Below are 25,505 nucleotides of genomic sequence, written 5' to 3'. Positions count from 1 at the left end.
AGAATGAATTTCCCATAGAAATAATTGTTTCAAACTTGTGATCTGTTTGTTCAGTTTATTCAAGATTTTATTCTGGGCATTACCCCACCCATTCCTAGTTATCTTTCTCAAGAATGTATCAGTTAGAACACTGATGAAACAGCAGGAAGCAAACATGGTTATTGAAAATCTGAGACCTGAACTATATCATTAATAGACAAAGGTCTGTGACGGGTACTCCTAGACTTGGGTCTCATGTTGGGTAAACAGGAGACTACAGTGGCCAGGTGTGCCATTCACTAGTCTTGGCTGGTGAGCAAGCTGTGGCCTTTCCTGGACAGGAAAGATTTTGCCACTGTGGCACATGATCTGGTAACATCTAGATTAGATTACTGCAATGTACTCTCCATGGGGCTGCCCTTGAAGACTGTCCAGAAGCTACAGTTGGTACAGAATGCTACATCCAGAATGTTGACTGGAATAGATCGTAGGGACCATATCATTCCAGTCTTGTTCCATCTACATTGCATCCCAGTTGGCTCCGGGCCCAATTAAAGGTGCTGGTATTAAAGCCTTATAAGGCTTGGGGCCAGTATACCTTCTCCTATATGAACCTACTCTGGTCATCTCCAAAGGCTTTGGGTGCCCCTGCTATATGGGTGTCAACCAAAGAAATGGACCTCTAGGTTGTGGTGGCAAAATAGGTTTTCCCTCCCCAAGGAGATTTGTCCGTCTCCCTCTATTATTGTCTTCCACCAAAAGGTGGTTTTTTGTTTGTTTGTTTCATTTGGCATACTCTCAATATCTGTCATTCATCATCCTTCCTGGATTTCAAGTTGTGAATTTGTGTGTTTATATGGGTTTACTGAATGTGTTATTTTAAATACTGCTTTAATGTTCAGATGTTTTAATGTTTGCCGCTTTGGGCAGCCTACTTGGGGGGAAAGGTGGCATCAGAATGTTGAAAATGAAATAAATAAAAAAAGCTAGGAGCAATCATGTCATACACCTGGATAATTTTCCCAATCAAAAGGATGAGCAGGGCTTTAAATGAACTGCCAGCCATGTCAGCAGGACATGTTTAAACTCTCCCCTCAAGCTACCAGGAAACAACTGAATCCATCCTAACTGATTTTCCATTCCAGTGGAATTTCAGAGCCGTATGAGCCTTAACCTCATTCCCTCTATACACAAAACTGACCATACAAACAGCATGAATCTCTGTAAGAAATCAGAAATTTCATAATTTAGTCTGGATTATGGCCATTTCAGTAAGATGTGTGATTACTTTGAAATAAGAGATTCAAGGACTGATACCTTAGCATCCTGACGTTAAGCGTCTTTAGGAAGAGAGATCACCAAAAAAGCAGCACTGAGAGAAGGAAATGGAATATCAGTATTACTGTTAAATAGGGAGGGACAATGGAAAATAAAGATTGGTGTTTGAATTTGGCAAAAACATAAAGCATGGCTTTTTGTCTCATCCAAACAACTGGTTTAATTCAACGATTTCCTCTCTCTTTTCATGAGCCATCCAAGAGACACATCATTAGTGTTTCTGTTATATTTATTAATATCAGTAAACATCTTAATAAAAGTATTATTTATATCAATGGAAAAGCATAGACGTAACTGTCTTCCACTGATAGCAATGAGATGTAAAAGTGCTTAACAAAATCTGGATTGTACTCTATGTCTATTTGGCTGCAATTTGCATTACTGCTAAGAAGACTAGATATAATGAACCCACTTAGAAATAAGTCTTACTATTGATGTCAATGGTGATTTCTCCACAGCAAGATGCTTAGCATCACTGTCATGCAATCGGATGCTATGCATATTTACTCAAGAGGAAGTCTTACTGATTTGAACTTATTGCTAAATAGCTGTACACAGAATTGCATCTTAAAGTTCAGTGAAACTATGAGTTTGTTAGTTCTTTTAAGAGGAAACACAGAAAGAAAAATAAAGGAAACAAACCAATGATTTGGCAGAGATATAAAAGAGAGTCATAGAATCCAGTGATATTTATATCCTGCCTTTCTATCTTGTATTTAAAGTGGCTTACATCAAAGTCTAGATTTTTAGTTATTTTTTATTTACATTATTTATAATCTGCCTTTTTCACTGACACTCAAGGCAGATTTTACAGTGTAAGGCAATATGATCGACAAAAGCTGGGACATTCAATAATCTAATGCAATAGGATATGCAAATGCAAAATCTGCAGAAATTTGACAACAAGCAAAAATCCAATAAAGAGTTGAAATAATGCTAAAACAAAGCATAAGCATATTAAACAGCGCAGAAACCACCCAGCAGGAATATATACCAACAGACAGCACACAGTAGTATAATCTATTGTGTTTATCTCTTTACCAATGCATCTCTTTGAACAATTTCCATACATACAGTCCTCCTACCCTCGTAAAACAGCCTTCCTGTGTCAAGGTAGGGAACCATCTTCCAGGCTAGTCTGAGTTGGAAGAAGTCCTTTTTTGCAACTTCATTAACTTGCTTCTCTTGCAGCAGTGCTGGAGGATCCAGTATAACCCCTAGGCTTTTAACCAAGTCTTCAAGGTTCAATTGAACCCCATCGAAACTGGGGAATAAAATATCCTCCAAGAGCTCCACCTTCCCAGCCAATATCTATCTTGCTTGGGTTCAGTTTCAAGTTGCTTGGTTTCAGCCATTTGACCACACCTGTCAGGCAGGAACTCAAAACCTCTACTGTACCACTACAGGTTTTGGATAGCAAGATATAGGTGTCATCTGCACATTGATGGTATCCAGTTCAACAGCTATGAATAATTTCTCCTACAGGGTTTATATAGAGATTGAACAACACTGGGAATAAGATTGTGCACTGTGCAACTCCACAAGATAATTTCCAACAATACGAACAACATAAGGCAATAAAGCAATAGAAAAAGCAAAAATTTACAAGGTAATAACCACAAAATAGCGGCCATAAAACACTGTAAAATTTCATAGTTAAAACAAAACCACTGAAAGTAGGTATGACAACCCACAAAACCTTCAACAACAAAGGACAGCAGGGGATAAAATACTCACTAAAACTCCTTGAGCAATTTTTAAAAAAAGACCTTAGAAAATAAATGCCTGCCTGGTGCCTAAAAGCTTCTAAACCTGGTGCCAGAAAAGCCTCTGTGGGGAGGAAGTTTCCCACTCAGTGCCTCTACTTAAAAGGCCTTGTCTCTGGTGCTTGTCTACCAACAACCGTGCTTTTGCCAGTGACAACAGAACATGGCCTCCACAGATGATCTTAACTTGTGGAATCAAAATCAAAAAGAGTCCAGTAGCACCTTTAAGACTAACCAATTTTATTGTAGCATAAGCTTTCGAGAATCAAGTTCTCTTCTTCAGATGCATGATCCGAACTGGTCAAATACAGAAGAGGAGGGGAGAGAGGGGAGAAAGAAGGGGACATATATCACAAGGAGACAGAATGCAATTAGCATGGAGGCAGTCAAAACATTCCTTTGCTTGGAAATGTAAACATCTCCTTTTGGTGTGCAGTCAGTTTGCCCTATTAGTTTGTAGCAGTGAAGGTATCCAATTCCTATGTAGTATAAGCCTTCGATGACCACAGCTCTCCCTGCCAGCTGCATCTGACAAAGAGAACTGTGGTCCCCGAAAGCCCACACCAGGCGTCACTGGGCTCCCCCAGACCACGCCTCTGTAAAGGGAATCTGTTACCTGTGATAATGTGATAACCATTCATAGTCTCTATTCAGTCCCAGCTTGACAGAGTCAAATTTGCATATGAATTCCAATTCAGCAGCCTCCCGTTGGATTTTGTTTTTGAAAGATTTCTGTTGAACCACAGCGACCTTTAAGTCTTTGGTGGAATGTCCTGGTAGATTGAAGTGTTCTCCCACTGGTTTTTGGACGTTTCCATTTCTAATGTCAGATTTGTGTCCATTTATTCTTTTGCGTAGAGTTTGGCTGGTTTGTCCAATGTACAGAGCAGAAGGACATTGTTGGCACATGAGGGCATATATCAGATTGGAGGATGAGCAGCTGTAAGAGCCAGAGACAGTGTAGTTGATGCCATTGGGTCCTGTAATTGTATTCCCTGGGTAGATATAGGGGCAGAGCTGGCATCTGGGTCTGTTGCAGGGCCTGGTACCTGTGCTGGTGACTCTGCTGGCCGATTCATGATTGTAAGTGAGAAGTCATTTAAGATTGGGGGGCTGTCTGAAAAGATTAACATACAAGGTAATAACCAGCAGCTTGAATTGTGCCTGGAAGCAAACAGGTAGCAAGAACTAGTATGGTAAGAACTAGTGTGGTATGAACTCTAGAACTATTATTTTATTTATTTAGAACATTTCTATGCTGGGTCTCTAGGGAACCCTAACTAGCATGGCGAGGAACTAGTGTGGCATAGAATGCCAGACTACAACCAGGAAGGCCCAGATTCAAATTCCCATTCATCCATGAAGCATGTTAATCTTGGACTAATCATTATCTCGCTATTGTTGTGAGGATAAAAAAATGTAATAATATGAGTATACTAGATTACAGTAATTAATATGATATATAAACCAGTATTTAACCATTGCAACACATACACAGTTATGGTGGCTATAACTGATATGCATTATGGCCAAGGGCACAGGTTATCACATCTGGAAGAATTTTCAGGTTACAATCCTGAATGAGCTAACAAACATTGGAGGCGGTGAGTACTGGGTTCATATTTATTTGTTCCTGGCTCAGTTGCTTTAAATGCAAGTAAAATAGTTTTGCTACTTTTCACATCAGATTTTGGAGCCACAAACTGCTTACTGCAAAGGATATCTAGCATATTCCAGTGACTACTGCAAATAAATTGTTTTGGTTTAAGATGCTTCAATAGCGTAAATAAAACTGAAATAATGTGCCTTTCTGGATTTTTTGGATATATGTGTTTTACCATTAAAAAAAAATCTTCTGCCTGAACAATTATATCACACTGATTCATATGATGGGTAACCATATTAGTTTGTCTGTAGCAGTGGAAAAGAGCAAGAGTCCAGTAGCACCGATAAGACAAACAAAGTTAGTGGTAAGGTATGAGCTTTTGTGAGCCATAGTTCACTTCTTCAGATAAGCCACTTCTGAAGAAGTGAGCTTTTGCTCACAAAAGCTCATATCCTTGTAGGTGCTACTGGTCTTTTGCTCTTTTTCACTGATTCATACATTCATGTTCAAATGTTTGTATTTTTGAACTCTAAGAAATGCTGCATCTATAATTTTCTTGTTTAGGAGCAGTGGCATAGCAAAGGGGGCCAAAGGGGCGGCCGCCCCGGGCACATAATTTTTAGCGGGCACCGTGCCCAGGAGAGCCTATGCTGTGTCTATGGGAGGCAGCCCGTGGTGCCCTGGACACCTGCCTTCCTGATGGGGTGGCCGGCTCACTGGGCACTGAGCTGGCCTAGCCATCCTGCAGCTGAGGACTGTGCCAAGCTGGCTGCAGTGGCATGGGTGGCTGCTACGGAGGGCTGCCTGGTAAGGCGTGGGGAGGCAAGCAGAATCATGGGAGAGCTGGGGGGGCAAGTGTGGTGCCAGAGGCACCACCTCCTGCTGGGAGTTGCCCCGGGTGCTGCCAACCCACACAACACCGCTGTTTAGTAGCATCCATATACTCTGGGGGAGAGACTCTGGGGGAGAGACTGATTTTGTCTGTCTGTATGAAGATCAGACAGTGGCATGGGCCATAGTGGACATAACAGCAGAAAATCTGTGAACGGATCTCCCACTGTTGCTTTTGGGAGGGAGGGAGGGAGAAGTAAGCAACAACGTGAGGAGGCTCAAGCCCTTCTCCATGGTACCCTAAAAGGCCTCTCTATTTGCAAGGGGAAACTACAAGTGCCGTACGAGCATATTCCCACGACCATTTAACTAATGGCCGCCGAGTTTTTGGCTGTAGCAGCTGAATACATAACAAAAGCTGAACCGGCTCAGATTCGGTATCATGCCAAGGTTGAAAATGCAAGTCTCGTTCCTGACCAGCACACATTTATTAGACTGGTTGCTCTGCTGTGCGCAAGTCGTACGTGGGGACTCTGTACAGACACGCGGTCTGGAATTCCGGAAAGCGCGCTTCCCAAACGCAGCACGGGAACAAACCCCTGTTAAGGTTTGTACTGGAATCGGGGGCGGAGCTTGCCGCCGTCATCCCCCCTCCCCCCTCCATAAGCTTTCGGTTGCGTGAAGAGTGATATGCTGCTGACCTTGTCGCATCTCTGATTATTGTACCCGAGTGCTTCCAAGCATGTTTATCTCAATCTACAAATTCAGCGTCATAGGAGTGGGGATCCAAGCCATTCCACACGTGCTTTGAACACCGATTTACTAAGGAAAGATGTTCAGGATTTAGATGGGCGCCTGAAAGCGCACCGCGTTGAAGAAGCCCGAAATTCTGCGGCTAATAAACTAGTGCAAGGGACTGAAGAGGGCAAGGCGGATGCCTGAATGACATCGAAAGCCAAGGAGGACGCGGCGCGACCCAACGCTCGCTTTCTCCCCCTCTCTTCCTCCCCCGCATTTGCTTTCTGGGCGGGTGGCGCTCCCTGCTTCTATAGACAGACAAGGGTTAAACGTGCACGGCGTCGCTGGGCTGCCCCAGGGGGTTGGCCGTTGCTGTTGTTGGCTCCTCCCGGTCAGGACTCGGAGCAGCTGGAGCGAAGAAGCCAAGCCGAGGCGAAGCCACATCGACTGCGTTTTCCGCAGCAAGCAAGAGGGACGGGTCTGCCTTGCGGTGGTTCTTTGTAGCGTTTCTGTGGCAGGTAATCAAGGCTCGTTTCCACGTTGCATCGATGGCGATTACTCTCCTCTCCCCCCGAGCTGGGACTGGGTTGTGGGAGTCTATGAATTGTGCCTGGGGTGGCTTTACTAAGAGAAGGAAGGAGGCGATCTAGTCGGACTACAGAAACAGTTTCGCTGAAGGGGTTGGCCGCTCTTGCCCCCCCCCCCCTCTCCGCGGGCTTTGGAGAGACGTCTCTCCTTTTCTGTAGTCGTTTTTGAGTAAAGGTTTACTCTGGGTAGCTGTTGAAAGAACTATCTTTGCTTTAGAATGCTTTTTTGCTACCTGATAGTTCACCTCAGACTGAGCACCTCTGTTGGATCGGATGGGCGGTTCACTGCCCCCTTTCCCACCGAGTTGTTGAACTGGACTGGCTGGCTGATTTCTTTCCCTTCCCAGGGGCTTCCCCTGCGGAGTTTCCCGAGCCGTGTTGCTAAGAGCAGTGTGTGCCTTTCAAATGGCTTGTGCCTCCTTGGAGTTGTAAATGAGGGGGAGACAGAAGGGGCCACGTATTTCACGTACCACCCATTGTATCTTTTGGGGGGAGTGGGTTCTACTCTGCCTCTCTGTCTCTCTTTGAGACACCCGTCCCCCCAATAATCTGGCATTGCGGCTGGAAAATAGTCCGTAGCTTACTTCAGAGAAGGAAGTATGGGGAGGGGGGAGAGTTTTGTGACTAGATCTGCCACTTATTTTGGGCAGAGTCCTCTTACTCCTATAACGGCTGCTTGGCTTGACAGAAATTAGGTATGGCATATCCTAGGGTAGTGGTGCAATGCTGACAAATGCTTCACTGGAGAGTGAAAGGGACTTTCCAGGTAGGGGTTGTTATTTTAAAAGGGGTGGGTGGAGGGGGGAGGACTTCTGTGAACTGGCAGCTGGAAACAGATTTCAGACTTTCCGCACAACCTGAAAAGGGTTGGTTTCCTTTTATTACTTCCTTTTAATGTTTTTAAATCTTGACTGGGGTAACTGCAGTAGTTTTGGTTGTTATAAAAACACCTATTGCTGTAAAGCACAAGAAGTGTGGCATTTCAGCCAGAGAAATGAGGAACAATGTATGGCCTAGACTATTACATTCATATGCAACATTTGGGCCTTATCAAAGTTAAATGGAAATGCATTGGCCTGGATGTCAGAGGATGAGCATGCCAACAGTTGATGGGGTGGGGTGGGGGTAATGCTGCATCTGTATGACTGCTAGGTAGGAGGGTGGGATGTCTTCAGATTGCAAATGTTGGGATCTAGTGCTTAAGAGAGAAGGGGAACTCTGCTCATAAGGCACAATCAGAATGAGTCCTAAAAGCTCCCCCCACCCCCTGTGGGCAGAAGGAACCCAAAAATAGTCATTTTAGATTTTAGCAAGCTGTGCTAGGGAGATGGGTCAAACAGACCTTTTCTCAGAACAGTGAAAAAGGCAAAACTATATTTTTTTTCAGTACTTGCCAACTTTTAGTATTCTACTTAAAGGAGTTACTGCAAATGGTTTGGATCCAACGTAGGCATAACTGCTGATGTACTATTGTCACAGAAATTGTTTTAATCTGTCAATGGTTTCTTGATAGTTCAATGCCAGGGAATCCTTCTGGTATTCTCTAAAAAGTATAAGTTTGTATGCATGCAAAAGTGCATGTATATCCGTGAGAGACAGACACATCCGCAAGGAGAAACTTGAGACTGCTAGAATTGTAATGGAAAAGGAGTGTCATGAACAGAGGTAAAGTCTGTAGTGGGTTGAGAAGGCCTTCTTGAGTTGGAATGTAACAGCTGCAGTCAATATGCTGCCAAGTCTCTAGCGTGGTGCTGTGCTATGGGCATGTAAGCTCAGTCACACCATCCTTTATCATAGGGAAAAGACGGAGAAGGCCAACTTCTTGCTCTGCTGTAGTGCCTTGACCACAGAGTGAAGGATGTTCCATGGCAGTGTCTTTTCCATGACAGTGTCTTTGCAGATTAACATTACTGCACAATGTGTGACAATGAAATATTGTTTGTTTTGTCTGCTGGTGTGAGTTACTGCCTGAACACTATATAAAACACAATAATAGTATTTCCCTTTGAATTCTTTGCATGTTGAAGTTGAGGAAAATGGGTGAACAGGTACTATCCCCTAGAGAAATTCTCTTTGGAGATGCTTGAGAAAGGGATTTCCTTTCATGTTTCCAACTTGGGTTAGAAGAAAGACCTTTTGTTAAAGCAAACTGGTGCGTTAGTGTTTAGCTTCCTTATTTTTATCTGTATCCTGCTTCCCCCCCTGGTTCAGTACTGAGTGGTTTTTCACATTATTCCACTTAATTCCCACAACAACAACCTTGTGAAGGGTAGGTTAGGTTGAGAGATTTTGATGGGCCCAAGGTCCCCTGGCAGGCTTCCATGGAGGGATTCAAACCTGGTCACCTCAGGTTCTAGTGTGACTCTCTAACCTCTGCACCACACCAGCCCAACTTTCTGTAAAGTCTGATGGTTTATCCTTCTGTAACCTACTGACTGGGGATGTGTTTGGGTGACCCAAATGGGATGGTGATGCCACAATCAGTAGGGTGTGGGGTAGGAGGAGATATAGTGGTGGGGAGAAGAAAAGGCCAGTAAGAGGAAGGGACAGCAGATGTTTTCAGGCCATTGCCCTTTTTGATTCTTCTTCCAGCTAGGATGATGCTGGTGACCCTGTCAACATCATGCTGGGATAAAATATCCTGCTTTTAAATGCTAGGTTGGTCGCAGGCAAGACAGCAGCCATCCAGGATTTAATTTGGATGAGAGGGCCAACCTGGGATGCAGCACAGAGACCTGGCTGGAGCAGGGGTGGGGGAGTTAACATCTCCCAACTGTGCCTCCCTGGGGTACTCAGTGATGCATCAGCATAGATCCAGTGAATGGAGAGGAGGTGTCGCTGTAGTCTATCAGGATGCATCTCCCTTGTCCAGGACTCTGTTTTTGAGAATATGTATTTAGTTTGGGGACTGCAATACAGGATTGGGATTCTGTTGGTGTACTGCCTGTCCCTCTACCCATCCAGTTCCCTGCCTGAAGTGGTGGAGGTGGTGTTGCATACATATAAACTGGTTGATTTGCGGGATTTCAGTGTCCATTTTGAGGCAGCTCTGTCTGAAGTAGCTCAGGATTTCATGGTCTTCATGATGACCATGGGTCTGTCTTGGATACTAACAAGCCCCACACACTGTGCAGGTCACGCTGTTGATCTGATCTTCTGCTCTGGGCAGGAAGAAGGTGATCTGAAGATGGATTGACGACAAGGATTGTTTAGGACAGACCGCTACTTGCTGGGGTTTAAATTTACAGGAATACCAAGACTCTGCAAAGTGAGGGATCGATAAAGATAATCTGCCTCGTGGATCCAGCTGGTTTTTAGATGGCATTTCCTGCTGATATGGTCAGCTCCCCTGTTGATGTTCTGGTTGATCTCTGAAATAAGGAAATTACACAGGCAATTGACATGATCACTTCTAGGTGCTTCCTCTGAGCTCTAAGAGCCAGGGCAACCTCTTGGTTTACTGGGGGGCTGCAGGCAATGAAAGTAGATTTCCCAGGTTCCTATCCCCTTCCAGCAGGAGGGGGGGGGCAAGGACTTACCCTCCGAGGCATCCTTGTGCATGCATTTTGCATGCTATGGGTGTGCTTCCATGCATGGCATAGGGCTAATTCTGGCCTGTTTGGGGCCAAAATTGGCCCCAATGAAGAGTGGGAGCATGCCTACAGCCAGTGCAATGACATCACTTCAGGAAGTAACATTGTCATGCCCCCGGGAGTGTGCTCAGTGCACACTTTCCTGTATTGCTTGTCAGTGGCTGGCGGTCACTGGAGGGTTTGTCACCTCCTGCCAATCACCTGGAATGAATCTGTCAAAGCATGGGATAGAGATAATTTTAAAGCCTACTCTGTGGTCATCATGCTGATGAAGAAACAGTATTTCTCTGATACCATTGCATCTGCACAGTGTAGACCTGTGGAACTCTTCCAGTTCATTAGGAGCCTACTGGGTTCTGGACTACAGGAAAATGTGAACTACTCTGCTCCTGCTGGGATCATTTTGCTAAACTCTTTTTAGATAAAATCTTTCGCATCTGTTCCAGCTTGGACTCTATATTAGCAGGGATAGGATCGTATTGTCCTTGAGTACTGATTTGTCCAGTTGTGTGGAATATCATTCAGTTTGTCCACTCTGTAGATATGGACAGGATTCTTTGGAAGGTTGAAACCTATCACCTGCTCCTTTGATCCCTGTCCCTCCTGGCTGCTTAAATCTTTTGGAAGGGGGGCTGGCAGACTGGGTCTAGGAGACAATATATGTCTCCCTGAGAGAGGAGGTAGTTGCTGGACAGTGGTGCATCCACTCCCAAAGAAACCTGCTTTGGAACCAGGAGAGTATAATAACTACTATACAGTCTCAAATGTACCATTCCTGAGCAAGGTGATTGAATAAGTGGTGCCTGGGCAACTTCACGGATTCCTGGATGAAGTGGATTGTTTGGATCCATTACAATCTGGTTTCAGGCTTGGTTTTAGGACTGAAAGGGCCTTCGTTGCCATGGTGGATATCCAGGAAATGGATATGGGGAGTATGACCCTGTTAATTCTCCTAGACCTTTAGGTGGCTTTTGATACTACCAATCATGGTATCCTTCTGGATCACCACCATTCTGCAGTGGTTTTGGTCCTAGCTTAAAGGTAGGTTTCAGACTGAAGGGCTAGGAGACTGCTGCTCCATCCCTTGGCATCTAGTCAGTGGGGTCCTGCAAGGGTCTGTCTTGTCCCACTTGTCCATCAACATCTACTTAAAGCCACTGGGAGAGGTCATCCAAACATTTGGGTGAGTTGCTACCAATATGCAGATGGCATTCAGCTCTAACTTGTGCTTTTAGCAGATTCTAGAGAAGCTGTGGAAATTATGAATAGGAGCTTGGAGGCAGGTTTGGAAGGGATGCGGGGTGAAAACTGAAACTTAGTATCAACATAATGGAAGCACTACTGGTGAGGGGAAGGTTTGATCTGTTCTGTTCTAGATGGTGTTGCACTACCCCTAAAAGATTGGGGTGCTGCTGAACACTAAACAGGTGGCAGCAGTGGCCAGGGGTGCCTTTCAGCAGCTTTGGCTGTTGAGCCAGCTGTGAACCTTCTTGGGCAGGAAAGACCTTGCCACTGTGATAGAAGCCCTAGTAACATCTATATTAGATTACTGTAGTACACTCTATGTGGGGCTGCCCTTGAAGATTGTCCTGAAGCTACAGTTGGTTCAAAGTGCTGAAGCCAGAATGTTGGCTAGACTGTAGGGACCATATCACTCCAGTCTTTTCCATCTACACCACCTGCCAATTTGCTTCTGGGCCCAATTCAGGGTACTGGTATTGACCTTAAATACCCTATAGAGCCTGAGGTCCACATACCGTTAGGACCACCTTCTCCCATATGAACCTACCTGTACATTCTGGTTATCTGTGGAGGTCCCTTTTTGGGTACACCTGATATCTGGGGCTAGATGGGTGACCACCTGAGAAAAACAAGATTTGGGTCTAGTAGCAATTAAAGACCAACAAGATTTTCAGGGCTTTGACTCTTGAAAACTCGTAACCTTGAAATCTAGTTGGTCTTTAAGGTGCTACTGGACCCAAATCTTGCTCTTCTACTACAGACTAACATAGCTACCCATGTGAAACTAACTTGAGAAAGGGTCTTCTTGATTGTGGCGCTGAAACTTTGGAACTCCTTCCCCAGAGAGGTTCATCTGTTTCACTCTATTGTTGTCTTCAACCAGCAGTGAAACTTTTTTGTTTGGTTTGGCATAACCCCAGTAGCTGTTATGGATAATCCTCCCTTATTTTGGTGTTATGAATGTTTGTGTGTTTATATTTTTAATTGAATTTTAAATATATCTTTTATTTTAAATGCTGTTTTAAAGTTGAAATGTTTTGCTGTTTGCTGCCTTGGTGATTCTGTTTGGGTGTAAAGCAGCATAGAAATGTTTCAAGTAAATCTGACCTCCTGTTCCCTGTCCTCTGATCTCCTGTTCCCTGTTAATGCTACGGTCTGGATTATGTGTGTTTGATATATTGGAATTTCTGGGTGTGGATGATTCCCTGGGTCCGTCTAAGCCTGTAGTTCTGCATATTCTATTTCACTAAATGTTGTCTTACTACTTTGGTAGTTTACACCCTCCCAATACTTGAACTTGTGTGTTACCATCAGCTTCCTGACCCTTGTACATAACAGGCTGTTAACTGCTTCGTTCAGTTAATCTTTCAACCTGTGATTTGCATGTGAGTGTATTAAACCTCCTCCTCCTCTTGATATGCCTAATTTGACATTTCATACTAAGCGAGCCTGTAACTGAGCTGTTTCTTAAAGGTGTGATATTGTTTCAGTTGGATGCAGAATTGCTGCTGTTGTAGTATCTGAACAAAAATCCTTTCTTTTCTGCCATCTTAGGTACATACACGATCTGTTCCTTATTATTGAAGATAGTACAGTTGTAATGGCAACATCCAGTTCACCTAGTCCTTTAATGAGTTTTCTATCAGCTACTTAGATGTCACCGCCTGTCGTACAATGGAGAGCAGAGTAGGGGTTCAGCCATTCTGCAGGGATACCAATAGGAATGCATATTTACATTTTCAATCATTTCACCCCCCCCCCCACCTGCGTAAAAATTTACCTTATAGCCAGTTCCCAGCTCACACAAAACTCTACACAGGACCAGGATTTCCATCGTAGTAGCAAGCAATTAGAGAGTGCTTTTGCCTCCAAGGGTTACCCAGAACATATCATTAAACACTGTAGACAATGTTCATCAACCCGTAATAGGAAAGACTTATTGAGAGAGCAACGTAGAGTCAGGGATGACAGGCTTACCTATGCCATTGACTACACTCCTCTGGCCAATTCTATTGGACAGATTGTGCATAAATACTGGCCACTTGTGCAGGACATCCTGGGTTGCAGCAACCTGCCCCAAGTAGCTTTTCATAAAACTAAGAGCTTCTGGATCTGTCCAATCTGCTCTGATTTACTGGTTATCAAACCCTATAGAGACCTTCCTAAAGGTCACTTTTAATTGTGGCCGCTGCACTACGTGTAATTTAGTTATGCCTGTTGAGGTTGTCAGGAACTTAGGGTTACCAAGTGATGCCTTTTCAAATTGTAATACTTGCAATGTTGTGTATCTAATTAAATGCCCTTGTAAAAAGTTATATGTTGGGAATACTAGCTGAGTTATTAAAGTTCGTATCCAGGAACATCTTTCTAGAATCCGCTGCAAGGTTGAAGCTGCTGTTAGTTACCCACTTCATGGAGGCTAGACACCAGGATAGGGATATTCAAAATACGGTACTTTATGTCAGCAAATATAAAGAAATTGAATTTGTAAAGAGGGACCTATTCATAAAAGAAGCCTGCTGGATCTTTAAATGAAATTGTGTTAGCCCTGATGGGCTCAAAATAAGCAGTGATCTATCATGCTTTTTATGAGGGGAATGTTTTAGTGTCACTGGCCCTTTAAATCTGACAGTTTATCCAGCTTTTTAGTAATAAATTAGTGACGCTTCTAGTACCGAGTACGCGCCCAGGAGTGAATGGCTGTTGTGCCTTGAGAGTTTGTAGGAACTGCATATGATTGGCTTGTGTCCAAGTGCTTTATTTTGTGTATCAAACATTTATTGTAATCTTGAATGAATTATTTAATATTAATTATAGCTTTGTAACTGCCGTGAGGAAGGAAGACTTAAACAGGATGAATTCTCGTTAGCTGGCCCGTTGCGGTTACTATTGGACAAGACTATGAAGAAATCTATTTTGAAATTCAGCTAAACAGCTTATGTACTTTGGATTATTTCAGAATTTATTTATTTATTTTGTATTCTGCCTTTCTCACTGAAACTCAAGGCAGATTACATAGTGTGAGATTAGTACAATTAGTGGCAAGGGCAAGCATTTCCATACAGTGTCAAGAACATTTCCATAAACAATGTCACGGGGTAAAAGTTTACAAAGATATAGTATTAGCAAGGATCCAGTATGGGGTTGACGAATTGCTGAAACAGAACATAATAAATTCTTGTGATTTTCTCTGGATTATACTATATGATTGTATTTGTATTGAAAATTCCTACTTGTATCACATTTACTGATATATTGAGAAGGCACTGTCACTTTAAATGCTGGCACAAGCACTTTGTATATCTAAATAGGAAGAAATGTTTACAAGCACACTTGTGCTTTGAAATCTCCTCTGATTTGCATGGGATATGCGGAGAATGACGGCTTGCTTAGACTATTTATGCCTTCTTTTGTCTATATCTATAAAATCATGCTTGGATTTGTAATTGACTTCTTAACTATTTCTTAGTTCATCAGTCACGATGTTACACTTCTTGCTGGCCCTTGATACCGTGACTCCCTCTGGTTTTTTGTTGTAGTATCTGATGCTTATTGGCAAAGTCCTCTGAAGGACACAAAGCTGAAATGAAATGGAAACCTCGGAAGCTAGTGGCTGCCAGTGCACTTTTATAGACGTATTCTTGGTGTTGGCGGGGGCTGGATATTTCAGAAGAAAGTAGGTGGAGGAATTGTATTCTTGGTTACCGTTCTGTCAGTGCAAGAGCAGTTACACTGACAGAACCACACTTCTGCTGGGAGAGGAGGGGGTGGTGATTGCTTCTTCCCACTCCACTTTGCCCCCATGCTGTTTCTGAGGGTTGAGTGACAAGAACGGGGGTTTGGGTGCTCAGTGGGCTTCAGTAGGAGTAGGAAGGTGAGGAAGCCCGACTTTATGCACTTCTTACGGCAGGCTGTAGTTAAGATCCAGCCCAAGGTGCTTCTTGACACTGTGCCTCCTGCATGACCAACTTACAAAAAAAACTTATTAGGAAAAATCTCAGAACTATGTTTAGTGGATACTTTCTAGAGATCTTGATACTTGTGGAGGCTTGCCATCCTGATTAGACAGTCTTCAGGAGTCTTCAAGCAATTATGCATCACAACAATGAGACGTCTTGGTTATTAATGGATTCTAAAGTCTTTCATAGTGCAGCATGCAGTGCACCATTTCCCAGACACCCAGGGAAACAGTTGGGGCAATAATTCAGTTTCATGGCTCCTAGGCATCTGATAAATGCTTTGGAGGCAGCCAGGAGCTCACAGAACCAAATGGAGCTGCTGGTAGGGAAATTCCTATCCCTGCTCTCAAAGCGGACTGACCAAAAACAGCAGGAGCATTGGGGGAGGGGTGCAGAGGTTTTGGTGCCTGAAGGCACAGAGATGTGATGCAATAGCTTCTGTCTTCATGTCCCTTAAGGTGAGAGAGGGTACAAAATGATGAGGTGAGCATGTACTTCATGTCAGAGGTGGGCCCTGGTACCTTCGATGGGGCTGATGCCATGCCCTTTGAGGCCATTTCACAGCAGCAGAAACACCTGGTTGTTGTGGAAGTGTACCATGCTCCCTATGCTAGTTTAAATATATACTGAAACCAGTCCTCATGCATATTTGGTATTTATCTGCAGACACCTGCGTTAAAGGCAGATTGCTTAATAGCTATGAATCACTAAAACAACTAACAAATTGCAACCATCCATCTAATGCACATATAAAATTTACAGTAGTTGACCTGGTTAACTCTGCTTCAGCAGAATCTAAGAAGCCTAATAGGGCACTTGGGCTGGAATGCTGCAATATTCCAAAAACACTACAGCAGCTGCATTTTATTTTAAAATGCGAATGGCAGTAAGAGTGAGAAATAACACTGCAGTGCTTATATTAATATTAAATGCAGCCTCCAGCTGAACCAATATTCAAAAGCCAGGGATGTCTTATGAGCTACTTCATTGTCATTTTCTTCTTATAACACTTCTCTCTGTATTTGAGGAGAGGGGAAAAACCCACATTATTTCTAGGGTGCTGTGTAACATTGGATGGAAAACTAGCAGATCTGGCAACTTGTGTTTCTTTAGTGGGTAGCAACCATATGCATGCTATCAGGTTGCTCTGATCTGTACTTGAGGGAGGGAGAGAACAAGCTGTTAGGTATGAAGATACGCCTAACTGCTCCCAGAAAATCATGTCGTGGTTATTGTTGAACGACGATTTGAGAGACCAAGGTTCAAATCCCCGCTCTTCCATGGAAGCTTGCTAGGTGACTTTGGGCCAGTCACACACACTCAGGCTAAACTACCTCACAGGATTATTGTGACAATAAGATGGAGGGGAAGGGAACGATGTTAGCTGCTTTGGGTCCCCTTTGGGAAGAAAGATGGGGTATAAATGAAGGAAATAAATAAAATATAGGATATATATTTATATTTTAATTTGCTTACATTTCCTAGTAAATGTCTCTTAACAATGTGTATGTATTTCAAGTTCATTTTCCACTGTATGAAACTGTGTGAACATACCTGAGTTACCTTTTGTGTTTGGGAACCTGCATAGTCTGTGACCCTGTAAAGAGTTATCTGTTTCGATGAATGCAATTTGCCTCACAGCGCAGTCCTCTGCATGTTTACTGACAAACAAGTCTGAGTATAAGCATGAAGCAGGAAGAGGAACTGCTTTTTGCTTTGCTTCTGCTCTAGGACTGAACACTGCAGCCCAGGTTTTTGCTGGGAGTATGGAAAGGGCTGCTGCTTGTGATCTGTGCCATTCCCTATGCATAGCCTAGTGACATGCTGCCTTCATTACAGTCTTTATCCTTGTTTCTTATTCCCTTCCTTCCATCCCTCTGGCTTGCCTCTCTCTTCCTAATTTTTTTGCTGGTTATTCCATAAAGTATAGAGAATGTCAATTTGCCATTGAATTAATAATAATCCTGAAAGATTTCATTAATACTGGAATATTAATGCCTGTATAGGCAGAGCTGGGCTATATGGGCCAATGGTCTGACTAAATATAAGGCAGCTTCATATACATGTTAAAACTCAATGTGTAGTGATGTGGCTAGACTTTGAGAAACTGTGTATACCAGTTAAGGGCTGATGGGTAGGATCATCCATAGATCCAAGCATGCTTCAGAATTAAGATACACAGTCACTTCATGTGGCCCTTGCCTGAGGCTATGGGCACAACTGTACTTCTTTGTACCCAGCTCAGTACTGAACTGCAACATACAGTATTGTTATTGAGGAACATATGAAGAACACTCTAGATATAACACATTATTTCTCTACCTTTCTCCCCAATGGGGACCGAAAGTGGCTCACATCATTCTCCTTGTCTCCATTTTATCTTCAACAGCAGCCCTGTCATGTAGGTGACTGCCCCTTGGTCACTTAGCAAGCTTCCATGATACAGTGGGGATATCATTCAAACCTGGGTCTCTCAGATCCTGGTTTGACACTCTATCCACTACACCAAACTAGCTCGCACAGTTAGGGGACTGACTGTGTTCTATCCCAGGGGTCCCCGACCTTTTTGAACCTGTGGGCATCTTTGGAATTCTGACACAGAGAGGTGAGTGGAGTCAGTCACAAAATGGCTGTCATAAGAAGAGGAGCCAGCTGCAAAATGTCAGGGGGTGAGGTTATGGATAACTCTTAATAACTCTTTAATATTTCGAGTAGAAGCTCTGTTTAACAGGATGCCTTTTAAAATTAACATGCTATTTAAAAATATGTTCATGCATACATACCACTTACCTTCAGTCATGCAGTGTAAATCCTTGTACTGTGTTGGCAGCTGCTGCTGGCACAACTTCTTAAAAATCTGCACAGCCAATTGGATCTCTAATGGCCAATCAGAAGCCCTGCTGGGTGAAAGCCCAACGGGCTCTACTTACTTTCTAAAAACACTTGGCAGATACTAGGAAAGGTGTCAGCAGGCATCATGTCGAGGATCCCAATCTAACCTGTTCAGCAAGTGTAGTGATATTTGTTTCTTCCTAAAACATAGGCCAACTGCTCAAGCTTTTACTTGAGCAAAGAACAGTAGGAAGATCATTACAAATAGACTCAAAAGTGAGGCAGGGTGGAGGGGCTGTAGTTATGGTCATTTTCTTCTAGGTGCCATTTCCTTAACGGGGCAGGAGTTAAGTTTCCTCCTATCTGCTAGCATTTTTTTAAAAAAAAATATTCCCAAGGAGCCCCCTTGGGAAACACATAGATAGTTGTCTCTGAGCTCATGTGAGTTGCAGCTTAATAAGATATTACTGTAATTATGAATATGAATTAAAAATGCTTACACTGCAGGCGATAGTCAATAGTATAGCACTTTTCTTGCCTCTCCCATTCCTGTATGTCAATAATAGAATATTGTATAACTTCTATTGTATAGAAAATCTATCTTGGGAATGAAACAAGTTCTTTTTCAGCCCTTTTAGGGTCAGAACTCAAGTTAGCTTTGGCTGCTTCTCTGGCTATTGTGTCCCGAACTCTCTGAAGACTAGCCAAAACCATACCTAATAAAATCCATAAACAATTTCCTGTGTTTGCAGTTCTCTTGAGTTTTCGATTTAAATGGTAGAGTGTTGGATTGAAGGGGATACCTTGATTTTACTTAGTCAGTTGTAGATACTAGAGAAGTTTAGAGCCTGAGAGATTTCTGAAAAGACACACACTGATTCCTTCAAATTCTCCTCAAAACACGCATCTTCAGTGAAATCTGCTAGCTTTATCCATTAGCTCTTGGACCATACTAACACTAGTTATAAAATTGTGTGGAGTAGTGTGCCTGTACATATTCTTCCCTGTAATTCCCTTCTCTTTTCCTAGAAATTTAGATCGTACTTTCTCTAGGACAGGGATCAATCATCTTGCTTATGTTACACTCTAAAGCACCAGTAGTGAATAGTAGCAGTAATAATCCTACAGAACAAAATTAAGTACACCTGGATGGCTCTGTCCTGTGGAAGATTCTGCTGCTATTAAGTAGCAGATTTTGCTCTCCTCACAAGTTGGTCACGCATGAAATGTAATTTGTAGGTGGTTACTGATGGATCTTCCTTCTGCTATTCTGCATTCAGTTTATGTTGCCTTCCCTACAACTGGTTCAATCTAACTATACATTTGGTTTCAAAGTCACTGTTGGGGTCCTCTGTTACGTAAGCCAACAATCCAAAACTTACATTATTGCCTTGAATGCGTATGAGAGTGACTGCAGCATCACTTTGAGTTGTGTGAAGGTTATATGACCCGACTTCCTCTTGATCCTTCCATTAACTAAAAGATCATGCCTTGATGGAAAGTGTTACCTTGAATTCACTAAAATAGCTACTTGTAAGAAGAAAAAACGATTTTTCTGAAATCGGGGGAATACATTGTGTATTCTGAACTGCATTCTGAAGTTTGGGAAATCAATCTGAAGACTGCTTTGGAGTTCATGAGGAATGATTCTGCTCATTTTGGCAGGGGGCTCCTAGAGGGAGGGGTATGGTGATCTTGAATAGCCAGCTTTGCTTTCCTTGTACAGCCTTTTGTAATTCTCCAATAGGATATGCCTTATAAGGATGTATATCTTATGGTGATTGGCTCTCATGGGTATGCTACAGTGGCTCATGTTCCAGTACCTTTGTAGGTACGCATTGGGATGTTTGTGTTCATTGAATAAAGTCCTAAAAAGTTTGGACTGGGCTTTTACTCTGCAGTGTTTCTTGGCTGTAGAATATCTAATAAAATATACCATTTTAACCACTGTGGTATGGTACCTGGGATACAAATGTTCAGTACCTGTATATGGCCTATGTTTGGTGGTGCCTTATGAAGAAACAACCTACCTGTTTGGAATAGTGAGCAAACTACATAATTCAACAAATTCACTAGAGTTCAACATTTCCATTCTGAAAAAGAACTCGGAAAGTTGGAAAATTTAAATAGTCAAGGATGCTGGTTCATTCTGGGGCTTTAAACAAAAAGTTAGGTTTTTGTGGCTGCAGCACTTCTGTGAGATGCACATGTTTAGAGTTTCTGTTATAAACCATGTGTTTTAAGCAACTACTTCTAATTGGCAGTCAGCCTTGTAATAACTAATTCCTAAGTGTGTTGTGATCAGATTATAAAATGAGGAATGATCATGTCACTAGGTAAAAAGTTCACACACAGGTGACAGGAAAAGCCTGTCTGCTAAATGAATACATCAAGATTGCTATCTCAAATTTGGTTTCTGTCCATAATTGTTACTAGCGTGGTTGGGGCTGCAAACAAAAAATAGTGTTTAAATCTTTAATAATATGTCTCTGGTTCAAAGAATGGAGGAAGAAGGATTCCATACGGCAGTAATTAAAAGAAGCATGTGTGAAAGAGACAGTCGGCTGTGCAAAACTGCCCTCTTTCCCTGTGGGAAGCTGTGCTTAAACCTTGTAGCCTTCACTAATTATGTAATAACTCCCAGATCTTCGGCTGGATTCTAAATATTTTCCAAATGAAGGTTGAAGAAGAAGCAATGAGTAAGAATGAAGTTCCTTTGCATGCTGACTCTCTACTAATGGAGGAGGCTGTAGCTGGCTAAATTGTTTAGGCTTGTAGAGGCCTAGCTCGACAGAACTGAGACCATTCAAACTGTCCAAAGACGGTTGCTAGTCAGTGTTGCTGCCTGCTAGATTTAGGTTTTCTTAATCATTTTCCTTGAATGGGAAACCAGCAGGTGTGGCTGGAGGTGAAAGGTGAAGGCTGCAGAGGAAGGTTGGCCAGTGCAAGAATTGCTGCCTTCCTGTTTGCCTGCAGTCAGGTGTAGCAGAGGGGAGCTGTGCTAGGATGAGATCTAGCCTGAGTGACAATAGGGCAAATTTTCCTGAGCTGGAAATGCTGTTTTGTTTTGTTTTTCTCCCTCTTGCTGCTTCCTTTCACTCCCCGCTCCCTTTCGTCCTGGCTGTCATCCACAAGCATGGGCTGCACAGGCAAGAAGGTATAGCGTTTGATTTCTAGTATCAGTTTATTCCTTTAAAAAAAAAAAAGGAAAAGCTGTCATTTATACAAAGTTAGACACTAGTGTCCATTACTTTATTTGCATACATATATCTATGGAGTTTTTAAAAGCATGTCTCTAATTTGGGTTTGGGGCTTACCTAGTCATGAAAGCCTCCACAAAACATGGCAAAACTTAGTTTGTGCTGATGCAAGTTATCTCCCTCTGCTTAAACTAACACAAAGTCTGTTTTTTTCTGTTGTATAAATAATGCATTGAATAAAGTCCTAAAAAGTTGCAATCCAAAGCACACATATTAGGTACTTCATAGGACTTCTGAGAAAACATGTTCAGGACTGCACAGTATGATTGTGTGTGTGTGTCTATATACATATACAATATAGCTTGCTAGGAGACACTGATATAAATACTGCACAAACATACAAAGGTTTGGTGTAAGCCACAACTCAATGTTCACGTAGATAAGTGGAAGAAATGCTTGTATGAAGGAGCAATCATGACACTACTTTGCATTTGTTTTTGTTTTAAAAAACATCTTGAATGCAACTGCTTGACGTGTTCAATTTCATAAATTCTAGAGGAGTTGAGTGTTAAGTCAAGGCTGTGGAGTGGAATTTTGAGCTGCACCTTTCCTGCTGGGCAGAGTAGGTGGGTAGGTGCTGAGAGCCAGGACAAGTATAGAATTGGGGAGACTGAATGGTCTATTGCCAGGGTCTCATTAAAAAACATATCTTACTTGTTAAAAAAGAATTGGCAGGAATTGCTTTGTATTGGTCTGTCCATGACTGTTGGCCATGGTAGAAAAACAAAGTGGTTACATCTGAAGGTAATATTCCTTTGAAAACAGGGTTTGGGGCACAATGAATGGCATAGGGCTGGTTTCCAGGCTTCCCAAAAGCAACTGGGTAGCCTCTCTTGAAGACAGAATGCGGGACTAGTTAAACACTTGGTATGATCCAGCAGTGTTCTTACTCTGCCATTGGCCCCAGCAGGCATGGGTGAGAATAGGTTTGGGAGTCTTTCATCCTCTTGACTGCAGAGAAAGGCAGCATATTTAATTTGCCTAGTGCTTCAACTATTGTGTTTTTTCCCTCTCTCTCTGCCATATGCCTAAGGAGCACAAGTCTTCACTGAGTGATGGCAAAAAGGGAACTGAAACGAGACCACCCTAATTCCCCTTGTTCCCAGTTATTGCTGCTCATTGTAGGTGAGGCATGTGTGAATGAGCTCTGCTGGAAATGAAGTATGATGGGGATGGGCATAGAGAAGAAAGCACTCCACCTGCCCTCTTTACCAACCACTCACAGGTTGCAACATCTGCACCTTGTACTCTCCAGGTAAAAAATGAGAGGATAGCAACCTTGTTGATGAAATGGATGGCTTGTTAAAAACTGGGAGCCATAAGTGAAACAGCCCAAATATTATTGAGAACTTTGCAAATAAGTTATATGAGTGCTCTGCAGACAGTTGTGGAATTCATTGCAGTGCTCTAAAGAGAAAGATGAGACATTTGTGGATAGCCAGGCTACAGCAGATGCTTGGCAAACTGCAGTGGATAAATGAATAAAACATGTTGTGCAATTGGGATTTAGAATTGTAATGAAGTGGCTTCACCTTTCAAGTCTGTCTGAATTGGCTGCTCCTGCTGAAAGAGGGTCCTCTGTGTGCACTGAGATGAGAGGTAGCTTCTTGACCTGAACATTATTGCCTGTGGAGTTTACTAATAGATGATGGTATGTAAAATAATTTGATGGTATTTGCCTCACCTCAAGGGGTGTGCAGAAGCTTAATTCACAATACACCATTTTGTTTTTACTTCTTTATGCTGTGCACATTGACTCTTTCTGGGGAGTTTCAAGGAAAGGCTGTTGGTTACCAAAATTAGCATTGAGCAAGCTGGCTGTTCAAGCTATTCAAGAAACAGTGTTTAAGTTAACTGTGGGTGTAGGATGCTGTGAGCATTTTGGCCAGTGGTTTTTTATAAGTTCTTTTATCTAATTATTTGCCAGAGGATAACTGGCAGCCAGGATAACTTCTGGGGGAGGGGGGGAACGGTTGTCATATTTATAAATTTAATGACAAAGAACTATACACAGACTTTTGTTAGCACTGCTGCCTTGGAAGGGTAGTGATTTGCACTTCCTGGATAGAAGCACCTTACCTTACCTGTTCTCCAAACTTTCCCAGAATCATCTAGGGCACCCTTCCGCTCAAAGTTCCATCAAATACCATGTCTTCCCTCTTATTTGTGTTGTGTCCGAGAATTGTGTTTTGTGGGAGAGGAAATGATTGACAGTTTGGAGCAACTGCATGTAAATACTGTCTACTAGACATCTACAAATGTAAATATTGTAATGTATGACCCTGATTAGGGAGAACTAAAGTAGTGCTGTTTTGAGATAGGCATGTACCAGGAAAATGGCGGCTCGTTGCGGTTCGTGGTTCATCGTATCTCATGAACCACGAACCAGCATGAAATTGCGAACTGGGTCATTTGGTTCATGAAAATGTTGCTTCTGGGGCAGCAGAACGTCTGCAGAAAGCTCATCCCCCCCACCCCCGCTTTGGCTAGGAAACTGATTGATCAGTGCCAGGCTGTCTGCAGTGACGAACCAAAAAACAAATCAAACAAACCAGGCTAAAATCATAGTGGTTTGTCAGGGGTCGTCAGAAATGCCCTCTGATGAACCACTGGTTCATGAACCAAAAAACAGCCTGGTTCATGACAAACTTTGGTTCGTATTTTGATTCATGCCCATCTCTAGTGCAGTTGCTTGCTGTGTTTATTTATTTATTTATTTATTTATTTATTGGCAAGGGAAATGTAGCTGTGCAGGTAATTCTGTGATTGGCCCTACCTACGTGGCAACCATCTTGTGGTAGCACCTACTATCCTTTCACAAGATCAAAAGGGCTTGCAAGCTCAGTAAGGCTAGAACTCTGCCATCATTGTCTTTGTGCTTTTGTACTGACAGAAACCGAAGCTTCCTTATCCTCAGGAGAAGCAAATGTTCCATCATGTTTACATAATGGTTTTCCTTTTTAGACATTTCAAAACCCATTCCCATGCATATTTACCCATTACAACCAGTGGCACTTTTGATAGGTACTTACTATAAATGCTGTAGTAGCTGATCTTTTCCCCAAGAAACCCTTATCTTGGGTGACTTCATGTAACAATCACTCCTTCACTGATGCATCTGAACAAATAGTCAAGGAGTTTGGTTGAAGTGTTGCTATTCATAACTGTAGATTCAGGCTCTCCTTTACATAAATAACTTGTTCACTGCTTGGACTACTGAGATGCTGTATACTCATTATTACATACATGGAAGTAAATGCATATTAGCTGGTGAAAAGAAATGTATTATGGACTTTCAGACTCTGTCTTACATCTCATCATCCATGCAAATAGACTCCTGGACTTTAGAAATCTCCTTATATCTATATGACTGTCTCAATTTGTTTCATTGGTCATGGTTAAAATATGTCCAAAGAACATTGGGAGTGACTAACATTAATGGCTCATAATATAGAAGTCCATGTCTCATTTGTGGCTGAATAGATGATTTGGCTGTGCTTAAATTGGAGAACTTGAACCATAACCACACTAGTAAAACAGTTCACGTTGTCCAATAGAGAACAGTTGTTCTTCCTCTGAGGCGGAGGACATCTTGGGTGATTCCCACCATCCAATCAGGGAGGCAGGAACTAACCTTCTTCCTCTTCCTGTCTAGCCTGTGGGACCACCCTCTCTTCAGTTCTGTTCCTGCCTCCAGGGAGAGCAGTTCTGCAGCAGACTAGCTCTGCTGCCTTTTTTCTCTCTATCTCTTGTTTATCTTTCTTCTTCCTCAAA

The 25,505-nt window shown here is 42.6% G+C and overlaps 1 protein-coding gene across 1 annotated transcript in view; it reads left to right on the top strand.

Annotated features, from left to right (window-relative positions):
• Positions 1-6,602: 6,602 nt before the first annotated feature.
• CD82 (CD82 molecule) overlaps positions 6,603-25,505 on the top strand; it is an 89,846-nt gene continuing 70,943 nt past the window's right edge. The window contains exon 1 of the mRNA XM_054971302.1: positions 6,603-6,776. The gene's annotated coding sequence lies outside the window, so the exon portion shown is untranslated. The remainder of the gene's footprint in view (positions 6,777-25,505) is intronic.

Source organism: Eublepharis macularius, chromosome 2 (genome assembly GCF_028583425.1).
Source record: "Eublepharis macularius isolate TG4126 chromosome 2, MPM_Emac_v1.0, whole genome shotgun sequence".
In the NCBI taxonomy this organism is placed as follows: domain Eukaryota; kingdom Metazoa; phylum Chordata; class Lepidosauria; order Squamata; family Eublepharidae; genus Eublepharis; species Eublepharis macularius.
This window is presented reverse-complemented; position numbering and strand designations above follow the sequence as displayed.